The sequence below is a fragment of the Heloderma suspectum genome, chromosome 3 (genome assembly GCF_057233095.1).
Source record: "Heloderma suspectum isolate Gila_16-S chromosome 3, 16-S_ref, whole genome shotgun sequence".
Lineage (NCBI taxonomy): Eukaryota > Metazoa > Chordata > Lepidosauria > Squamata > Helodermatidae > Heloderma > Heloderma suspectum.
In genome coordinates this window covers 96,918,782-96,940,953 of record NC_139460.1, presented here as the reverse complement: position 1 = coordinate 96,940,953, position 22,172 = coordinate 96,918,782, and positions in this window count along the sequence as shown.

The window sequence follows — 22,172 nt, the reverse complement described above, 5'->3', positions numbered from 1 at the left end:
TATAAGGAAGGCTGAGCGCTGAAGAATTTATGCTTTCGAAGTGTGGTGCTGGAGAAGACTTACGAGTCCCCTGGACTGCCAGGAGGTCAAATCAGTCCATCCTAAAGGAAATCAACCCTGACTGCTCATTGGAAGGTCAGATACTGAAACTGAAGCTGAAATATTTTGGCCACCTAATGCGAAGAGAAAACTCTCTGGAAAAGACCCTGATGCTGGGAAAGATTGAAGGCAAAAGGAGAAGGGGATGGCAAAGGATGAGATGGCTAGATAGCATCACCAATGCAATGAATATGAACTTGAGCACGTTCTGGGAGAGAGCGCAGGACAGGAAGGCCTGGCATGCTATGGTCCATGGGGTCACGAAAATCGGACACGACTTAACGACTGAACAACATTTCTCAATGAAATTCGTTCCAAAGGCATGTTAGAACCAGCTTTTAATCTTGCACAAAAGCAAGACTAGAGAAAGTAGATGAGATTATTAAGGCCCATTACCACATGTGTTGTTGTTGTTGTTGTTATTATTATTTGCATTTCTATACCGCCCAATAGCCGGAGCTCTCTGGGCGGTTTACAAAGATTAAAAACATTAAAAATCCAATATACAGAGATTAAAAACCATTTACATAAAAAACACATGAACAGACAATATACAGAATTGATCTTGCCTAAGAATTAGTCCCATGCCAATGATTGTATAAATGGTGGAGGAAGTAGCAATGTAGGAGGAACTCACAGCAGACTCAAATGTGTTTGCATTTCTGTGAATCCAGCCTGTGGATTCCTCAGCAGACCAGCTTTTTCCAAGTCGTGTGGATTCTGCAGACTTGTGGACAAGGTTTTTCACTTTGTGGGGGGATCTGTGCTAATTCACATTTGCATTAACTAATGCGCATTAGCGCAAATGCGCATTAGTGCTAACATGCACTTGCGCAAATGTGCTAATACACATTAATGTGCATTATCACAAGTAGAATGAAATTCTGGTTTAAAAAATCTGATTCTATCAATGCTTAGACAATGGAACAAAGGTTGTCTGACAGCCTATGAATATTCAGTGGTTCGATTCTAGTGTGTGGCATATACTTTCCATGCTGCCTCGGCTCTTTACACAGGGTTGGATCTAGGTTTAGGCACATGCCACTGGGCAACCAGAAGTGCAACCAGAAGTGGACTTTCCTGCTCCCTCGTCTCCATGGCTGCCCTCCAGCCCCTTGAAAATGCTACACAGGGGGTCAGGGAACCCTGCTGAATATATTTTTTCATATCTTGCCTTTACACAATGGTGCTCAAGGCAGCTAACAAAATAATCCAGATTTTAAAAATCTTAATTAAAACAAAGAAGAGGGTGAGCTGTGGTGTGTGTAGAGAGGGGCTATCCTCGAAGGCACCTTCCATGAGTGGAGCCCTTCTATCAACAGAAGGCAGATCCTGGATCCAACTCACAGTCTATGAGTCTTTCTACACGAGGCTTTTATTGTGTGCTTGTGATTGCTCACTGACAGTCATTTGTGCTCAAGCTCAAGCCATCTGGGTGCAACGCTGACTGATCCATGGCCCAGCAGGTGACCTGGTCTAATTCGGAGCCATTCATCCCAGACGGGTCCTTGGCAGACCAAGGCAGAATGAAATTTAATAGAGATAAATGCCAAGTTCTGCACCTAGGAAAAAGAAACCAAATGCACAGTTACAAGATGGGGGATACGTGGCTCAGCAACACTACAAGCGAGAAGGATCTTGGAATTGTGGTAGATCACAAGCTGAATATGAGCCAACCATGTGATGTGGCTGCAAAAAAGGCAAATACTATTTTGGGCTGCATTAATAGAAGCATAGCTTCCAAATCCTGGGAAGTACTAGTTCCCCTCTACTCAGCACTGGTTAGGCCTCATCTGGAGTACCGTGTCCAGTTCTGGGCACACTTTAAGAAGGATGCAGACAAACTGGAGAAGGTTCAGAGGACATCATCATTATTATCACGTTTTTTCCCCCCCAATGAAGAAAGTTGGTATTATTTAGAAATGGCAAAATTAGAGTCTCATAATTGCACAATTTCGCTATACCACAGCACCATCTAGTGGTTGTATAATGAAATGCATAGAAAGACCGAGAAATAAACCCCCCGGAAAAAGCCCATGTAAAGGAGCCTATCTTAATCCTTCAAAGAATCCGGAAGCAGAAGCCTTGGTAAAGGTGCGGGATAAAAGCCTCCTGTAGAAATGCCTTATGTGCCAGGGAATCCCTCCATGCCAGTGGTCAGGGCCGCATTTAGGTACAGGTTATCTGAGTGGCTGTCTAGGGTGCCAGGCTTGGGGGGGGGGGGTGTCTCCTGTCATAGGCTATTTACTCAGCTATCTGCTCAAAAGAAACTAGGGTGATCAGTGGGAAACCCAGCCAAGTTCATAAGAAGAGCCGTGCTGGATCAGACCCAGGAGCCATCTAGTCCAGCATTCTGTTCGCACAGCGGTTGACCAGCTTCCCACAGGAAACCCACAAGCAGGAGTGCAACAGCATGCTCACATCCCACCTGTGTTAAAAGAACTGCACTGGCTACCAACTAGCTACAGAGCCATGTTCAAGGTTACGTTATTGACATACAAAGCCCTACATAACTTGGGACCAGGCTACCTGGCAGACTGCCTTCCCCTTTATATACCCAACTGACCTTTAAGAGCTTAGAGGAGGCCTTGCTGGTCAGTCCACGGCTAAGAGAATATCAACATGTAGTATCTTGAAGGCAGGCCATCTCGGGAGTGGCACCCACCCTGCTCTGTGCAGTTCGATCGGGAGGCAGAGAAGGTTTGTGGTGATTGTAGTCGAAATGGTTTTTAATAGTGTATTGTAAATAGTGGTTTTTAATATTTATATGTTAACTGCTTAGAGATTTTATTATATTAAGCAGTATATAAGTATGTACGTATAAATAAATAAATAAGTGAGTGAGTGAGTGAGCGAGCGAGTACAAACAATTCATCTTCACTTGTAAAGCTGGCACCGCTGACTTGCATGGGCAGCATTGCATTAACTTAAAAAAAAAAAAAAAAGTGGGAAAATTTACAACATCAGTGCCCATTCAACAAATGCGAATTACTGTGATCAGATCCATGTGTACAAATTCATCATCTTTTATGACGGGGCTAACAATGCCATTTTTTAAATTAAATATTCAAAAAATGAACCAACGGAGGGGAGGCTCCTTGCCCCAGAGCTGCGTAGTGGCTAGAGCAGCCTTCCCCAACCTGGTGTCCTCCAGATGTGTTGGACTGTCACATTCCCAGCCAGCATGACCAATGGTCAGGAATGTTGGGAAATGCAGTCTGAACATCTGGAGGGGTAAACTGCAGTTAGAGGGCTAGACCTAGAAGAGAGAGATCCAAGTTTAGATCCATTCTTGGCCGTGAAGGTCACTATGTGACCTGCATGAGTTGCATTCTCTCAGCCTAACCTACCTCACCAGGTTGCTGAGACTAGAGAATAAATAAAAGGGGGTACACAGCTAAGATATCCTGAGCTCCTTAGATGAAAAGTAGGATAAAAAGTTATAATAAAATTAAACCAATATGCACCACATATCCTAGAAAGTCAGGCTACAGTGGAGGTGATGTGACATCACCTTGTCAGCTTTTATTGTTGCTTTTATTGCTATTTTATTGTGTTTATTGCTTTTAATATTTTAACTGTTTTTATGTATTTTATTGCTGTGCAGAGCCTTGGGAGGGCTTCTGCCCTGAAAGACGGCCAAGAAATTTTATAAATAAATAAAATAAAAATCAGTCCACCTTAAGTCTCTGAAGCTTGCACCGAAGGGCCAATTGTCCAGAACTAGGCTAGGCTATATAATCTATTAAAAAGGAAACATACATATATTCCACTGCTTTGGTCAATGAAGGGTTACCAGAACACAGTCTGTTTTGAGGTTTGGAAAAGGAGACGATTAATTAGCCCCAGCCTATTTCCTGTGCATGTTTTATACAGGAAACTATGGCCTGATTGTTCTTGCGTTTGTATCTCTGCAATAAATTCATCTATAATGGAAGACGCTTAACGGTAGGGGGTGGGGGTGGGGGAATCCTCTTTCTTTCCCAGTTCACAATTTTGCAAACCCAAAGTATTTAGTGATTCTCTAACCATTCTCGCTGTGTGGACAGTAATCATCACGAAAAGCATGCTGCTGAAATACTGTATAGGGAAACTAATTAGTAAGTGCTACAGTGCGCTTTATGTATGTTTACTGGCACAGGGAACATTCAAGACTTGCGTGCTAGTGGCAGATGAGTAATGAGTGGAGGCTTGACCGCCTGTCAACAGATAATGACCCAACAAAATCCAAATCTGTAACTATGACACCCCCCCCCCCCCGCAAAATGGCAAGGTTTTCATGTTCTCCCTTCACATTCAGCCCTGGAACACAATGAGTGTGAAACAATGTGTTTCTTTCTTCTTCTTTTTTTAAGGTAACTAAAACTGATCAAGATCTAAACACAAGACATGCAGAGGTCCTGCAATGCCACTTTTAATAGTACAGCTTTATACTTCAAGAGCATTTTGATAGCGCTGTTCAGTTTCTGTCACAACATTTATAATCCAAGGGCTTGGGGAGTTAGACATTTTGTGCTAGATTCTGTACTATATTCAATGAAATCAGTGTGCTCCTGTATCATGCCCATATTGGGAAGGGGAAACATGAGGGGAAGGTACCCCCCATCCAGATGATTTCACTAACCTTGTAGAAGTAAAATTGGTTCCAGACTGTAGTCCTTCCTCAGCTTCCTAGCCTGAATGTCCAGTATAAAAAAGAAAATGTTGCATTTCCAAGGCCTTACATTTTCTAGATAGTTATATATAATTCCCTCTTTTAATGAACTCAGGTGGTTGAGTGACTATCATTTTGAAATGTAAATACATAGTGGCTTCTACATACTCAGGGGATTCCCTAGATATGCAGAAATACACATGTTCATGAATTAAAAGAAAATGACATTAAAAAAAAAACCTAATCTGTCTGACAGGAACATGTGAGCTTAAAGCAGCATTGCAATGCAGCATTGCCATGTGGATGTGGCAGGGGGAGGGGACTGCCTCCCACTAGGCCTGCTGTGGGCCAGATGATGTCAGTGGATGTGGCCATGCCCACTGATGTCACCACGCCACCCTCACTCACTTTGGCTTCTTCCACGCTGGGAGAGGCATGGAGTTCTTCTGTGCCACTATCAGCATGGAGAAAGGGACTCAGGTGGTGTTGGGGGAGCGGCTGCCCGTGCGCGGAGCATGCCATTTCCATATGGGCGCCAGGCAGCACCACGCACAAGGCCCTGTCTGGTGCTGGGAAGACCAGCTGCTCCACTCTCCACAGTCAGTTCTACTTTCATTCAAGCAAACATGGGTAGAGCTCCTCTTCAGACCTCAACACAAGGAGGTTGGGAACTAACCGGGCAGAGCACAAAAAGCATGGGGACATTGGGGGCGGGGGGAGACCAGGGCACACATCTTCTCCCTCTACTCACTTTTAGCTCTCACTTGTTCAGGTGAATGCCTCAACAAGCCTCATGTAAGTCTACCAATCAAGTCTATGGCTGAGAGCAGTTTCCATGTCTGAATGTTTGTGTGTTGGCAGGGGGTGGGGGAAGGAGAAGGAAAATGGAGAGCAGGAAAAGAGAGGGAGCTGACCCATTCCAGCCCTTGACCATTTCTAGTAAGTCTCCTGCTGACAGGGCTGTGTTTTTTAGAGTAAGTTTCTATCCCTTATAAGCTTGAAGGTGTGTGGGCTGGGTAATAAATCTCAGGATCCACGGGCAGCAAGGAGGAGAGGCACTGAACAGGATTCTCGGCGGACAGGAGGTGCAGTTTCAGTGCACGTTATAGCTCTTTGGCCTCTCTACGGCTAGCAGAGGCAAAATAAATGATCCCATATAAATTACATATGCAACTGTGCCTAATTTGCACGAATAATTTGTCACATGGTTTAGTTTAGGCACAAAATCTGAGTTGCTGTGGCTTAGAATATTGGTGTTTTGTAGACATGTATTCTGGCAGAGGGCCCCACTTACTTCTCAATAGATCTGTAGAATGTTCACGCAGGCTGTGATGCTTTGGCCATGCTGCTGTGGTGGGGCCTCATCCTAAGCAGTTATCTGCTGGTGCAGGTGCTCACAGATTCGGCAAGCTTGCCATCGCTGGAAATCATTCACTTGCAATGACACTGCAACCATACGATTGGATGACTCATGATTTGTCGGCCTATCTCAAAGGGACGCAGTTGAATCCTCAGTTCCTTAGTAAGTGTGCCCTTAGGTTATCATGCATTAAAGTCCTTCGCACAAAACCAACACTTTTGCCTGGAGACAGTGCTTGGACATCTTTAAGGGGAGAGTCTCCTTCCTGGTTATGGAGATGTAAGGCAGGACCAGCCTTTCCACAAGCTGAAATGAACCTCTTGGCTCAGATGGTGGATTGGGAGAGACGGCAAATTGTTCCACTTCCAGCAGAATACCACCACAATCCAAACCCAATACACATTCACAGTTGTATTTTCTCTAAGCGTCTTAACATAAACAATTACAAACATATACTAGGGGCCGCGGTGGCTTAGTGGTTAAGACGCTGAACTGCAGACAGGAAGGTCGGCAGGACAGCAGTTCGAGACCTGAGTGCTGTGTGACAGAGTGAGCTCCCGTCTTCAGTCCCAGCTTCTGCCAAGCTAGCAGTTCGAAAGCAAGAAATTGCAAGTAGATAAATAGGTACCGCTTCGGCGGGAAAGGTAACAGCGTTCCGTGCACCTCGGTGTTCAGTCATGCCGGCCACATGACCACGGAAGCGTCTTTGGACAGCGCTGGCTCTTCGGCTTAGAAATGGCGATAAGCACCACACCCTAGAGTCGGACACGACTGGTTGGGGACACCATTACCTTTTATGTTCATATACTATGGAGTACTACCGGTAGAATTCAGTTTTGAGCACGCGTGTGTATGTTACTCAGTATATTGATACCTATGTTTGCAAATGTGTATTTGTGTTTGTGATCCCGCTTCAAGCAGGACCACATGCAGTCTTTGGTGCTGACTGACTGTTCCAGGCTCCACAACCCAGCTCCAGCAAAGTTGTGGAGCTAGGGGCTAGGTACCAAAGGCGTCAGTCCTGGCTTAAGACTGTCTCAAAGGCAAGGTCTGAAGAAGATCCAAGGGTCAGAGCACACAAGGTCCAAGGGGGAACTATGTACTAAGGGAATACTAGACAGAAGTCTGGGTATTGGAGAACAAATGTTCCAGTAACCATCTGCCCAGAACTGAGGGATTTTAAGCTTGAGCTCTTACAGCCCTGCCCAGAGTTCAGTTGCAGATCATCAGATGTGCCTTGGAAAGTTCTTACTCATGAGGAGAACCTTACACCAGAGTAGCCCTTTACTCATGAGGGGTTCTGCTTCTTAGGCAGACACTTGTTCAACTGTGTTACCTAGGATCAGGTGGTGGGTCACCTTCCATCTCTGAATCAGAAGTGTGGGGGGCTCTCTGCATCCTGAGGTGACGGGTCTATTGATGCCATCCCTGAGGACTTAGGTCCCCCTGATCATCTCCGGGTTTTCGGAAACAGTCTGCTCATTCAGGATGTTCAGCTCAGGCAGCTCCACATCATTCTCCGATGAGGATCCCTCCAGGGAGACATAACACTCCACTTTGCCACCTGCCCCCTCCCACTCCTTGTTCAAAACAAAAACTAGGCCTGGGTGTGCCTGTGCTGCAGAGTCACTGGTGGTGTTCCTACAGGCCTCTCCAGGGGCCTAATGCCTTGTCTGAGGAAGGACTCTATGTCACAATATCCTTCATAGTGAGGCACTGTGGGGCAAAGTGGCCACAGAAACACAGCACAATGCATTCAACTGTAACAGTTTATGGTTTGATTTTAAAACATACTTGCTGTTGCAGCAAAGAAGCAAGCAGCACTCTTATCGGGCTGTCTGAGGCCATCTCACCCCATTTCTCCAAAGTCTCACTTTCCTTCCTCAGAGCAAAGCACTGTGGGGTGAGATGGCCCTGGAGAGCCTGTAGGGGCACCCATGCTGCCAATGCATGGCAGCAGTGGCAATAACTACTGAAAGGAGGAGAAGTGTGGAGCAAGTGGCAGATACTGGAGCTACAAGTCAGTGCACCTTATGGGGGAAGAGGTTGCAGGCAGGTTTTTGAGGGCCCTTGGGCAAGGGCACCCCATCAGTAACTCTACCTTCTCACCACCATTGTCACCAGTCGCTCTTGCTCCTCATCCTCTTTCTCATCATTGCTCCCACTTGCTTGCTTGGCAAATGGAGCACACGTGAGCACGTCAGCAGCGGCATCTACTGCTCCTCACCACCACCATCATTGTCTGGGCTAGAGTGAGAGGCAGGTGACCACGTAGGCTGCAGCAACTCCAGGGAGCTGTGGCCCCCTGATGGGGTGTAGACACTTGGCAGGTGCCCAACTATGCTTAACCTTGAAGATGGCTCTCAGAGGCAGCTGGACAGCATTTGCTGGTCCACCTCAGGTGGCGAAGTGGCTTGACAGGCCCTGAATATGAGGTAGCCACAAGCTTATTTTGGGGTAGACTGGGGCCTATAAACGTCACTTCCTTATTCAGGTTCCCATGAAGCTCTGTTTTGAAGCTTTAAATGAGGAACCCGGAACTAACAGTAACCAACTCCATCCCTGTCTTAAAGGATGCAGTTGTGCTAAGGAGCTCAACCAGTGTCCACTCTACATCAAAATGACACATTGATGTGGTGTGAGAGTCACAGCCTGCTTTTAGGAAATGTCTGATGAGCTAAATAAATGTTTTCAATGAGCCATAAGTTATGCTTGTGTTCACAGATGATTTTTTTCCCTTCCTCACAATTAAAAGGTAGAATCACTGGCAAGTATGCCTGTGTTTTCAAGCTGGAGGTTATAGAGCCATTAGAACACATCAAATATTTATCAAGGCACCCTTGTATGCACATGGATGTACGAGGGGGGAAATACACTTCCTGTAATTTTAGCTGCACAGTAAAACTCTTGGCTTCCCATTAAAATCCGCATCAGTAAAAACAAATACTAGGTAGCAGTAGGGAATGAAAAGCTTTCAAGGTACAGTGTGGCAGTTAATTGAATGCAGCATTTAATACTAACTTGTAATATCAACCTTCTTCACTAGATGGCAGAATGGTGCCATTTTTCACATGACATTTAGGTGTTCTGTTATATTCAGATTTCTTATTCATGGGCCCATAAACCACATCATTGCAAAGTCTTAATTATGTCAAAAAATTTTCCTCTTATGTGTCTTCCTTTCAAGCCCTGTAATGCTTATCACTTCACCTTGATGTCTATCTATCTCAGCAACACGGCTGTGCCATCAAACATTAATGTACACCATTTAGTACTTGAAATGCTTTAAGAAGGGAATGGTTCGAGCTCTTAGGCTGAAATCTAACAGTAAAACCTTAATTGGCCAGACTTTCCATATTATATTCTTCAAAATACAGAAAAAAGTGGTTCCACCAATTTACCACAACTATTTTCCTCCCTCCTCTCTCTGTACGTGTGTGCATGAAGAAAGGAGATAAAGAGCCACCCAAAACCAAGTTTTAAAAACTACCCAAGTTCCAAATTAAAAATCACATGTAGAGAAGTATAACATTATTCTCGATGGTCCTTTTCAAACAGGAAAACTAGGGACTGGAAATGTGGAGGGACTGGGCTTACTCTGCTTAATCTGTTCCTGTCTTCTTCCTGTCTTTCTGTTTCAAATCACACATCACCCAGCAGCACCCCCTCCCTCTGCTCTTGGTTTTAAATGCGTGTAAAATGTATATTCCCCTTCATGGATCACTGCCTTGTTGTGGTGAAGGGGCTTGCATAACTCAGTGAAGCCATAAGCTATGCCGTGCAGGGCCACCCAAGACGGACAGGTCATGGCAGAGAGTTCTGACAAAATGTGGTCCACTGGAGAAGGAAATGGCAACCCACTCCAGTATTCTTGCCAAGAAAACCCCATGGAACGTATCAAAAGGCTCAAAGATATGACGCCGGAAGATGAGCCCCTCAGGTCGGAAGGTGTCCAATATGCTACTGGGGAAGAGCAGAGGGTATTTCCAAGTAGCGCCAGAAAGAGTGAAGCGGCTGGGCCAAACCCGAAAGGACACTCAGCTGTGGATGTGTCTGGTGGTGAAAAGAAAATCCGATGCTGTAAAGAACAATATTGTTTAGGAACCTGGAATGTAAGATCAATGAATCAAGGTAAGCTGGAGGTGGTCAAACATGAGATGGCAAGATTGAACATCGACATCTTGGGAATCAGCGAACTAAAATGGACAGGCATGGGCGAATTTAATTCAGGTGACCATCATATCTACTATTGTGGGCAAGAATCCCTTAGAAGAAATGGAGTAGCACTCATAGTCAACAAAAGGGTGGGAAAAGCAGTACTGGGGTACAATCTTAAAAATGATAGAATGATCTCAGTACGAATCCAAGGCAAACCATTCAACATCACAGTAATTCAAGTCTATGTCCCAACCACTGATGCCGAAGAAGCTGAGGTTGATAGGTTCTATGAAGAACTACAACACCTTCTAGAACTAACACCAAAAAAAGATGTCCTCTTCATCATAGGGGATTGGAATGCTAAAGTAGGAAGTCAAGAAATCACCGGGATAACAGGCAGGCATGGCCTTGGTGTACAAAATGAAGCAGGACAAAAGCTAATAGAGTTTTGCCAAGAGAACGTGCTGATCATAGCAAACACTCTTTTCCAACAGCACAAGAGGCGACTCTACACATGGACGTCACCAGATGGTCAATATCGAAATCAGATTGATTATGTCCTTTGCAGCCAAAGATGGAGAAGCTCCATACAGTCAGTAAAAACAAGACCTGGAGCTGACTGTGGCTCAGATCATGAGCTGCTTCTTGCAAAATTTCAGCTTAAATTGAAGAACGTCGGGAAAACCACTAAACCGTTCAGGTATGACCTAAATCATATCCCTGATGAATATACAGTGGAGGTGAGGAATAGATTTCAGGGATTAGACCTGATAGACAGAGTGCCTGAGGAACTATGGACGGAGGTCCGTAACATTGTTCAGGAGGCAGCAACGAAATCCATCCCAAAGAAAAAGAAATGCAAGAAAGCCAAGTGGCTGTCTGATGAGGCTTTACAAGTAGCTCACGAAAGAAGGGAAGCGAAAAGCAAGGGAGAAAGGGGAAGATATACCCAACTGAATGCAGAGTTCCAGAGAATAGCAAGGAGAGACAAGAAGGCCTTCTTAAATGAACAATGCAAAGAAATCGAGGAAAACAACAGAATGGGAAAGACTAGAGATCTCTTCAAGAAAATTGGAGATCTCAAGGGAACGTTTTGTGCAAAGACGGGCATGATAAAGGACAAAGAAGGCAGGGACCTAACAGAAGCAGATGAGATTAAGAAGAGGTGGCAAGAATACACAGAAGAACTATACAGGAAAGATCTGAATGTCCCTGATAGCCATGATAGTGCGCTCACTGAACTTGAGCCGGACATCCTCGAGAGTGAAGTCAAGTGGGCCTTAGGAAGCATTACTAACAACAAAGCTAGCGGAGATGACAGTATTCCAGCCGAGCTATTTAAAATCCTAAAAGATGATGCGGTTAAAGTGCTGCATTCAATATGCCAACAAATCTGGAACACTCAACAGTGGCCACAAGACTGGAAAAGGTCAGTTTACATTCCAATTCCAAAGAAGGGCAATGCCAAAGAGTGTTCAAACTACCGCACAATTGCGCTCATTTCACATGCCAGCAAGGTGATGCTCAAAATCCTACAAGCTAGGCTTCAGCAGTATGCGAACCGAGAACTACCGGAAGTACAAGCTGGATTTAGAAGAGGCAGAGGAACTAGAGATCAAATCACCAACATTCGCTGCATCATGGAGAAAGCAAGAGAATTCCAGAAAAACGTCTATTTCTGCTTCATTGACTAGGCTAAAGCCTTTGATTGTGTGGATCACAACAAACTGTGGCAAATTCTTAAAGTGATGGGAGTACCAGACCACCTTACCTGTCTCCTGAGAAACCTGTACGAGGGTCAAGAAGCAACAGTAAGAACCAGACATGGAACAACCGATTGGTTCAAAATTGGGAAAGGAGTACGACAAGGCTGCATATTGTCACCCTGCTTATTTAACTTATATGCAGAGTACATCATGAGAAATGCCGGGTTGGATGAATCAGAGGTCGGAATTAAGATTGCTGGGAGAATTATCAACAACCTCCGATATGCAGACGATACCACCCTAATGGCAGAAAGCGAAGAGGATCTAAAGAGCCTCTTGTTGAGGGTGAAAGAGGAGAGTGCAAAAGCTGGTTTGAAACTCAACATTAAAAAAACTAAGATCATGGCATCTGGCCCCATCACTTCCTGGTATATAGAAGGGGAAGAAATGGAAGCAGTGACAGATTTTACTTTCTTGGGCTCCAAGATCACCGCAGACGGTGACTGTAGCCATGAAATTAAAAGACGCTTGCTCCTTGGGAGGAAAGCTATGGCCAACCTAGACAGCATAGTAAGAAGCAGAGATATCACCTTGCCAACAAAGGTCCGTCTAATCAAAGCTATGGTTTTCCCAGTAGTAATGTATGGCTGTGAGAGCTGGACTATAAGGAAGGCTGAGCGCTGAAGAATTGATGCTTTCGAACTGTGGTGCTGGAGAAGACTCTTACGAGTCCCCTGGACTGCAAGGAGGTCCAATCAGTCCATCCTAAAGGAAATCAACCCTGAGTGCTCATTGGAAGGACAGATAATGAAGCTGAAGCTCCAATATTTTGGCCACCTAATGCGAAGAGAAAACTCCCTGGAAAAGACCCTGATGCTGGGAAAGACTGAAGGCAAAAGGAGAAGGGGACGGCAGAGGATGAGATGGCTAGATAGCATCACGGATGCAATGAATATGAACTTGAGCACGCTCCGGGAGAGAGCGCAGGACAGGAAGGCCTGGCGTGCTATGGTCCATGGGGTCATGAAGAGTCGGACACGACTGAACGACTGAACAACAACAACAACAAAATGTATATTGTGTGTGCATCCACTACTGATGGATCAGATCCATAGTTTGGATGAGACCCTTACTTGACTTTGGTTTGGTCCTAGATCAGCCTTCCCCAGCCTGGTGCAGTTCAGATGTGTTGGACTGCAACTCCCATTGTTCCCAGCCAGCATTCTGAGTTCTAGTATTATGAGAGAGGGAGAAAAATTTCTCCCCATCCACTTTTTCCACACCATGCATGGTTTTATACACTTCTTTCATGTCTCCTGCATTTTCATTGAACGACATTTGCCATTTTAATTCCCATTCCCACAGTTTGGAGCTATCCTTTTGGAGCGCTTCAAGATACCTGTTTGTTTTTACCACACTGAAGAATTTAGATATCATCAACAAACTTGGCAACCCCACTGCTAATTTCAGTTCATTGATGAACTCGTTTAAAAGTTCCACTACAGATCCTTTAGAGGATTCTTACATCCCTCCTTTGTCAGACCTACCCATTTAGTCTTACTCTCTGCTTCCTATTCTTTAATCAGTTACCAGTCTGTAAGAGGACTTCTCCTCTTATTGCATGACTGTCAGGTTAGTTCAGGAGCCTTTGGAGGTATAGATATGTTATAGGTCCCAGGGCATGGTCTGAAGGTATGTGAGGAAGCCATTTTGCTGAAGCAAAGCAGTTCTGGGCCTGGCCAGGCCTGGCTGGAAAACCACCTTGGAGTCCCATGTAGCCACCTTAAGTTCCATGAGGGAAGAAAGGTGGGTTATAAATGTAATAAATATATAAACGAAATAAAAATAAATAAATATGCCCACTATATCTATGTTCTCCTTGAAAACCAACAATTCACCTCCTCCATCTTGGCTTGGAGGCTTCTGGAATTAGCATAGAAACACCTATAAAACATGTATGTTTCCAAATGTCTCTGGGAGGTGTGTTTTCCTCTACAGCCCTTTGGCCTCTTTGACTGGCTCTCCTGTCCCACTTCACACATTCACGCTTCACACACTCACACTACCAGGGCCACATTTAGATGATCAGAAACATTTTTACTTTCATCCTGTAGGGCGGATCCATCCTAAAACAGACACTCCCAAGCTCCTGTCAGCTTTCCCCGAGGGGTCAGTTTAAAAGCTACTTTGCCAGTAGTCTGGTCCCATTTCGCTTCAGGTGGAGCCCACCCCTTTTGTACAGCCCTGGCGTATACCCAAATCTTCCCCCATGCCTAATAAATTCAAACCACTCCTCCAGACACCACCATCTCATCCAGCACTGAGACCCCTCAGCTCTACATATTGAGCTAGCCCTGTGAGTGGAATGGGTAGCATTTCACAGAAAGTCACCTTGGAGATCCTGGATTTAAACTTCCCACGTAGCAACCTAAAGGGAGCTTCCAGGACCATACACACTACATTTCCCCATATCATTGGTGCCGACGTGCATCGTAGCCACTGATTCCTCCCCAGGGCTACCTGCCAGCTTAGGCAAAGTGTGACATCTGCTCCTCTCAGACCAGCAGGCAAATTATCATGTGGTCTACACGCCCATCACAAACTCCACTCCCTATGTTTATAATGATAAAATCACGCACTGCCATGAGCCTGCCAGAGGCATATCCTTAGCATAAGAGAAGACTGAAGGGATTTGATATTGCTTCCTCCTGTTAAAAAAAGGCAGTTAGCAGAGAAAAGCAAATGGCAGAACAGAATGAGCATTTATCAGTCCCACATGCACACAGAAGGCTAAAAAAAAACCAGACCACACTGTTCTTTTGGTGACAAAAAGGTCAAATGGTTTACTCACAGTTTCTTGCATATACAAATGCAGGTACAGCGTAGGGCTTCAAAAGGAGTTCGTTCAGTCTATTTCTTTGTGTTCTATAACACAAGCAGGAGTGAGAGAGAGCAAGCCATGTGCTCCCAGCAATGAAGGAGGTCTCAGAGAGAGAGAGTGGGAAGGAGAGGAGCAGGAAGGAAGAACTACACTATAGGCTATAGAGATCCTAAGGCTAGCCATGCCCATGCATTAACTGTCCCCTTCCTGTAACTTACAGACAAGGTTGCAATACTCCTAACAGAAGTAAGTTCATTGCCCAAGGAATAGATCTCCTCTAAAGGATCATTCCTTCTTCCTCAGAATGACACTGTCCTTCCCTACAACACTCACCTAGGGGGAAACTGCACCAGCTCTGGTATATTTCTCTCCCAATGACAGCAATAAGAGGGAAATGTTTTGGGGTGTTTCTATGGCTGGAAAAGAGCCCTAAACGACAGAAACAAGAACTCCATCGCCACCCTTTCTGTGAGCCAAACAGGGCCTGGGATTTGGTGGTTCCTTCTCCTTCCCAACTAGGGTTGTATAGGAAGCAAGCATGGGCAAACTTTAAATCATAATTCAAAGGTGATAGACAACCTGATCAAGTGATATCCAGTCAACACAGAAACCTGCAATACTGTGGAAGTTCCTTCAAAAGACCCTTGATCAGGAGTAAAGCCCAAGAAGTTCTTGTTGCTTTCATAGAAGCAACAGAAGCTGTTGCTTTCATAGAGGCTGAACCAAAACTGGGTCAAGCAACATGACAATGATCCTAAACAAACAAGCAGATTTACAAAAGAATGGCTGCGGAAGAAGAAATTCTTTGTTTTAGAATGGCCTAGTCAAAAATCCAGACCCTAAACCCCATCAAACTGTTGTGGCAGGACCTGAAGTGAGCTGTTCATGCAAGGAAGCCCTCAAATGTCACTGAGTTGAAGCAGTTCTGTAAGGAGGAATGGGCCAAGTTTCCTCAAAACCAATGTGAGAGACTGACCAACAGTTACAGGAAACACTTACTTGAAGTCATTGCTGCTCAAGGGGGTGCCACCAGGTACTGAATCTAAAGGTTCACATACTTTTTCTCACATGGATATTGAATGTTAAATCAGTTGTGGATAAATAAATGTTGAAAAGCATCATGTTTGCATGTCATTTGTTTACTCAGGTTATCTATTGTTCTTTATCTAGGATTATAGGGTTAGATTAAGATCTAATAACGCTGTAGGTTGGAAATATGTGACAAACCTAAGGGGTTCACAAACTTTTTCTCGCGACTGTACTATGCTTCAACTTTGCTGCTTAAATAATTTGAGCACACTCTGTATAAACCAACTTATGATCCCAATGAAAAAACAGCCATGGGCCATGAAACAAGTGAGAATGGATAATCAATTTTTATCGCTGATATTATGAGTAGGACCAGTAGCTTTGGGTGAGTTATTATAGTCTTTCTCTGCTAGGAATGGATGGATGTGTGTGCAGGTGTTTAATCCCTCTTCAGCTGTTACATATCAGCCCAGACTAATAGGAAAAGGAGAGCAAAGTTAGATCACACTGCAAGCGTGTCCTCTAAGTGGCCCAAAGTTAAACCAGGGCCTCATGCTTTTGCTAGATCTTAACCTACATTTACTGATTTCCAAAGCAAAATTAAAGAAGTTTAACAAACTGACCTGTGTCAACACATCATATTCTCTTAGTCTCTGCTTGTTTCCTTGATCACTTTATCACAGTGACTGAGAGATGGTTTGGTGCTGCTATATTAACACTTCAACACATGGCAGAAAGATCTAAACAATTCATAGAGGGTTCTGGCAGTTAGCATAATCGTTTTTCCCTCTCAAAAGCTTCTTTCCACATACATTGCAGGACATGACTAGGTCCCCTTCTCCACACAGCCTCTCTCCTTTCTTCCCTGATACTGGGTTTATACTACCCAGTACATTTTTTCCTCTTCTGTTTAGCTCTTCCTCACCCCCATGTTGCAGTATTTTTCCCATGTCTCCCCCAGCCTTACTTTAGGAGCAGCACTGCTCCTCCTCAAAACAAACACATATGTATAACAAGCAACCCCCTACATATTCACTAAGAAGGAAGTCCCACTGTATTCAATGGTGCTTTCTCTATGTGACCCTAGTAAGTGTGCTTAGGATGGCAGCCTTAATTCTTCTGGCCTCCCCACTCCACTTCCCATATTGTTCCAGCAGAGGGGCCTAAGCCCTTCCACAATTATTTCTTGCACTCTCCAAGGAAGGGCTGTGACAGTGTGAGCTGCAGTGTAATCCAAAAGGAACTCTAAAACAAAAACACAGTTCACTGGAAAACCATGGCTCTGTGGCTGGATGGTTCTGGAAAATTAATTTAAAGCGATTTGGCTAAACCCACAAGGGAAGTCAGCAGCACAGTCGAGAACAGAAATCGGTCTCACATCTTTGATGCTGCAGGTTACTAACCCCAGTCAGTGGAGGCTGGTGGCTCCAGTGTCAGTGGGGCAGTACATCCGCTCTGGGTTTCAGTAAGAACTTTAAAGGAGCTATCCAAGGTGCTTCCGCACCTTGGATATCTCCTTTAGAGTTCTGACTGGTTCTGACTGAAACCTGGTGCAGATTCATTGCCCCACTGACAGAGCCACCAGTCTCCACCATCCCTACTTGATAGCGCTATTCCATACAGCAGGTGCGCCTCTTGCAAACTCCAGTAGGGCTGAGTGCAAACACAGTGGCTGCTGGGTAGTCCCCATGAATCTTATCTTGGTTCTTTTCTGCTAGACATTTATTTTTATTCAGTGCCTTTCTGAGTGATTTTATGGTCCTAGGTTAATGCTGCTCAGCATCATGGAGGCACTGAACCATAGGGCTTCTGTAGTTGCTAGCACGAACACTCATTTTTTATTTAAAACTACACAGAAAAAGAGTGCAGCTTCCTGGACCACCATACTTTACAATTTCACATTTTTCAATATTAAACCATTCCCATTCTTTTTTCCAACTAAATGCACAAATCTTCCTCCCAGAGAGGATTATGGGCTTTCCTTCACTCAGAGCCTCTGTAGCCTGTATTACTGTCGTGCGTGTATGTTTTAAAGGCCTTAACAGTAAGTCCCATCCCACGCACCAGAGAGCAGCACATCAGGAAATAGGAACAGAATGTATCCTACACAGGTACACTAGCCAATTAAATTTATTCAGTTGCATGGGAAAATCTTCTCAATTTGTTGGAGGAATGCTCATTGAGGTGAGTAACCCTCCAAACCAGTTTGGCCGGTGAGTCATAGGAGAGTCTTAAGCATATGTTGTGCCTTCAGTATTCAATGGTAAATTATTATTGGCCAAAGACCAAAGACCTATCTAGTCCAACATTCTAATCACACAGTGGCCATCCAGATACCTATGGGAAGCCCAAAAACAGGACATAGGGTGGCCATGTGTCCTCTTTTAGAGAGGATAGTTCTTTATTTGCCAGAAGACCATTCCCTATTTGAAGGGCTGTCCTGTCCAATTCTAATTTAAAGATACAGAAGCGTAAGAACTGTTGCCCATCAACAGGTAGCACCTGAACAGCCAGGGGAACAGGTAGGCACACAGGTCACCTGGTCACAGTTTTCCACACTATGGTGAGATTCCACCATAGTGTGGAATTTCTATTTAAATAATATTAATTTCTATTTCTATTTAAAGTATTTCTATTTTAATAATAATAATTTCTAAAGTTGCATCTATATATATAAATCAGCATATGTACATTTAGCATATGCAAATCAGCATCCACTTTTCTCCTCTTTTTTTGTTATGCATTTTCTCTTTTTTCACAATTCATAAGTGGCTATGAAAGTGCAATAGCCCCCTCTTACTAGTGTTCCCCAGCAACTGGTATACAACGCCATACTGCCTCCAGTATTGGACATTATATATGTATATAGCTGTTACAACTAGTAGGCATTGATAGCATTGTCCTCCATGAGTTTGTCTAATGGACTTAAACCTTAAGTACAGTGAGTCTTTCCATTAGGAAAATGGACATGGGCCATGGCCTTCACAACCTAGGCCAAGGCAGCTATAAACCGTGCAAGAATACAGATCATGATAGGGAAGCTGTAGCAAATAACATCCAGTGTACTATTTGAGCCTTTCTACACAAGACTTTTATTGTCTGCTCATGATTGCTCATTCATGGTAGTTTGTGGGACCTTTACATGATGTTGTCATCCTCCAGCACCTCTCCTGTGCTTTGCAACCATTTCCTTGGCTTTTTTTAGACCAAGGAAAGTCTGGTATTATTTAGAAATGGCAGGATGAGACTCTTGTGTAATTGTGCAATTCCACTATACCACAGCGCCATCTAGTGGTTATGTAATGAAACATATAGAAAGGCAGAGAAAGAAAAACCCTGGAAAAAACACATGGAAAGGAGCCTATCTTAATCCCGCAAAGAATCTGGAAGCAGAAGCCTCAGTAAAGGTGCAGGTTAAAAGCCTCCTGTAAAAAAGCCCTTTATCAATTCTGGCACAATCTAACCAATGTTGAGTACTTTTAATTCCCATTGACTTCAGTGGAGGAGATCAAGCACAGTCTTAATACTTAGCACCTGGACAGCAGATGGATCATGCAGGCACGCAGGTCACCTGGCCACAGTCTTCCACATTATGGTGAGATGTACTATATTTCTATTTAAATTATAATCATTATTTCTAAATCTGCATATACTGTAGCATATGCAAGCATTATGCAAATCACTGCCCTCTTTTTCGGTGATGTATTTCCTCTTTTTTGGTGATTCATAAGTGGCCACCATAGCCCCTCCCCTGAGTGAGCCCCCCTTCACATACTTCTTTCCCTCACTCTGGTCATGTTTGGAGCAGGGAGGGAGAGCAACAGGGCCAATTGACTCCAGGGGTTGGCAGTGGTCCTCAGCAGATGCATAAGGAGGCCACGCCTTGGCTGCACTGCTTCCTGACCATTCGTACACAGCCTAAGGAGAATAGTTCAATAAAAGGGAATTTCACCCATGATACCAGAAGGTTCTAGCCGCACGCACTCTTCTCTAGAAAACATCTCCTGGAACAGTTGCGCTGAATTTCTCAGTGCTCGGGATGGAAGAATGAAACTCGACTATTTAAATTATTGGCTTAGGAGACTAGACGTTATAGTCTGGTATTCACCGCTGCAGCTGAATCTACTTGAACAGGAAGAAAAATGTACTCCAAAGTGTTATATTTTTTGGACCAACGATCAGAAGGATTCACTTGAAACAGCCTGCCCAGAATATCTTCTGGTTACACAGTGCAATAAGTGTGTGCGTGCACGTGGAAAGTGCTGGTGTGCCTGCCACTTCCAAAGCCACGCTGGCCAGAGCAAGAGCAGTGGGGAGCAGATTTACCCCTTTTTTTTTTGTCCCATGTGGTTCTTTATTTTTTTATTATTTCACTCCACATAGGACCCAGGGGGGTGGGGCAGGGATGGAATTAACTACGCCAGTTCCAGGCTGGCGTGTGTGTGTGAATCTTGGGGCCTCTCCAGTGAACAAAGGGGCTTTGGATCTGGCAAGTCCAAGGCTGCCTGTGCTCCATCCTTGCTCCACCCCCACAACACCCTGTTTCTGAGCCTACCCCTTAGTGGGAACTACAGCTACACCCATGGGGAATTGTGTGTGTGTAGACTTTGTGTGCACATGTGCATAGAATCATAGAATATTAGGGTTGGAAGGGGCCTATAAGACCACCAAGTCCAACCCCCTGCTCAGTGCAGGAATCCAAGTCGATTCCAAGTCAGGAATTGACTGCAGGAATCCAAGTCAAGTACATTGTAGGCATATTCTTCTACGATTTAAAAACAAAACCACTTCATACTATAACAATTAGGGCCATCACTCAGTTAAAAAATATTGATTAATCAAATGAATTTAAATGGACTAATCAATTAAACAGAGATACATTTGCATAGGACTTAAAGTAATAGTTATTAATTGATGGGGACAGCAATCCTGAGGCCCCTAGACAGAGTCTGGGGAGCCATAGGACAGTTCGGATTCCTGGATCCGAGGCCAGAGACAGTGCCTGAGCTCCCTGCCCCTGCCCCTTGCAGCTGGCCTGGAGAAAACCGTGCTGACTGCCTCTCCAAGGTTTCAAAAGCAACCTTGGAGGGAAGGTAAAAGGAGTGTGCTGGTGGGTGGGAGGGGAGAGACTGGGGAGGCCAGTTTATGAAGAATCCTCTGGCCTCCCCAGCCTCCTTCCCTTCCACTCCACAGAGCCCCAGCTCTGCAGGCAAAACAGTCTATCTAGCAAAAATGCAGAGCAGGAGGAGTGCTGGGGTGAAGATCACCTCTGTGCTCCTCTCGCTTTGCATAGGATGCCCATCAGCCTCCAAGTTCAGCCATTGATGGGCATCCCAACAGGACTGCGCCCTTACAGAGTGATCCCAGACATATCTACTCAGAAATAAACATCACTAAGTTCAATGGGATTTATTCCCAGGTAAGTGCGTACAGACTTGCAGCCTTATAAGGCTGCACTGTGAACACATCGTGGGGTTTATGTCTGAGTAAACATGCACAGAATTATGCTATAATAAAATCAATTAATCAACTAAAGATTGTAGCCCTGGTAGCAAGACTGTTATGTGGCAGCAAGGCTAACTGAGCCATTTTCCATATTCTGAGGACATGGGAAAATTCCTGCATCTGGCCAGTGCTAATAAAGCAGGGAAAGACAGCTACGTTGCCACAGTGAACATTTAGTCTTTATATGGAAACAATCCAGTGCTCATGCTGGTGCTTACCTTGGGTCGGCTGCCATCACCTTCCCTGGTTCTTTGGATCTTGGCAGGTTGGGGTTCCTGGTGATCAAAAATAATCAGAAGTAAATCCTGGCATAGGTCTATGCACTCCTTCCTTCCTTAATTCAAATTCTTTTCAAACACACTGTTTAACCTCCTTCTGTAATTTATCAGAAGTAATGTGCTTTGAGTTGATATGTTACAGGCATCTGGCTGGCAAGAGCTTTTAAACGGCTGAAGGGCAAACAATGAAAAAGTTTTAAACCAATGTAAGATTAATTTAAGAACACAGAAAGAAGCAGAAAAGAGCATTCTAATAACACAATCCTGTACATGTTTACTCAAAAGTTGTCTCATTGAGCCCAACCAGGCTTACTCCCAAGTAAGTAGGTACAGGATTGCAGCCCAAATAATCCAAAATGGCTTGGCAAGGGATGCTTCTAGGCAATGCACCTTACACTGGGAAGACTTTGGAGTTTGGTCAACTTATCCTGACAAACTCTACCCTTTCTAAGGCCCCACAGGTTCTTCTAAGCAACGTGTCTGCTGGTATTTTTGCACAGAT